Source organism: Musa acuminata, chromosome BXJ2-8 (genome assembly GCF_036884655.1).
Source record: "Musa acuminata AAA Group cultivar baxijiao chromosome BXJ2-8, Cavendish_Baxijiao_AAA, whole genome shotgun sequence".
Taxonomy (NCBI): domain Eukaryota; kingdom Viridiplantae; phylum Streptophyta; class Magnoliopsida; order Zingiberales; family Musaceae; genus Musa; species Musa acuminata.
This window is the reverse complement of record NC_088345.1, coordinates 32,800,300-32,801,570: the sequence shown is the minus strand read 5'-3', so window position 1 is coordinate 32,801,570 and position 1,271 is coordinate 32,800,300.

The window sequence follows — 1,271 nt, the reverse complement described above, 5'->3', positions numbered from 1 at the left end:
TATAAATCACATTCCAAAGAACAATTAGTATGTACTTCTAAATATGAGAAGCATTATTTTTTTTTGAAATAAGCACTAACTGAGTTCTCCCCCAACTAAACTATCAAGAATATAACAAGACTCATGAAACAAAGAACAAGAAACCAAAATTTCTTCTTTAATATCATCATAAAAAATTCTATAAAATTCAATATTAAAATCACTTGGGCTCTCTCTCTCAATCCCATTTGATTTAAAGTCGAAAAGATTATATTTTCAGAAAAGGAGGTAATTAGCTCTCTTTGCTCATGTAGGGATAAATAAGAAAGTTAAGGATATTTGCTCCAAGAATAGAAAAAGGAAGTGGTAAAGTCATTCTAGAGAACCAGTTAGGTATCATCCATCCGAGTGAGTAAATTTAATATTATTATTCTCTTTCAATGACTAGTCAATCCAAAAAAAAAAAAAAATAGTATTCCTATATCCATCCACCAACCAATAACATTTAGCTCTAATCCCTTATTTCAAGTGGATTTGTTTAATAAGAACAATCATCTTATTATGAAGATATTGGAGAGTACAATAAAATAATCAGCTACGGATAATAAGCCAAGGCCATTGGCCTTCTCAAGTTTAGCTATATCATATGAGGTTGTTTTAATTAAGTTGTCACCATTTTCTTACTCCATTCATTCAGTAAGAGTAAACTTAAGTCTCGATAGGTTTTGCTGAAGGGGAATGTGAATCCATAGGATAAACAAGAGAAAAGAATTTCAAAATTTTGAGACTAAATAAAAAAATAATAATCTCAGAATACTCCAACTATATAGGTTCAAAATAAAATAATTTAACTTTATTATGATCTTCATTGCAATCTTTCACTTTGATAATTATAGACGAATGATCCACAAGTAATATGAGATAAATAAAAAATAAAAGTATGCATAAATAAGACATCACAAGAATCATTAGTCAAAACTCCATATATGGATTCTATTATTACACCAAGAGAAATAAGATCCGAGGAAATCAGCATTTAAAAGATCAACGTAAAATAAATTATTAAATTACACTGAAAAAAAAAAAAGACATTGAAGAATTTTAATATTTATATATGTTTATTATAATATTGGAATGGCAAACTTGTTAATTTATTGGTTGGCAAGGATACAAAAGTTTCATTTTGATTAGGATCGGAAGCGTATTCGTCCCACGTGTCATATTAGAGAAGTACTTAGAAATCTGTATCCTGTTGTTATCACGATCGCCGAACCTTTTTGACCCTCTAAGAA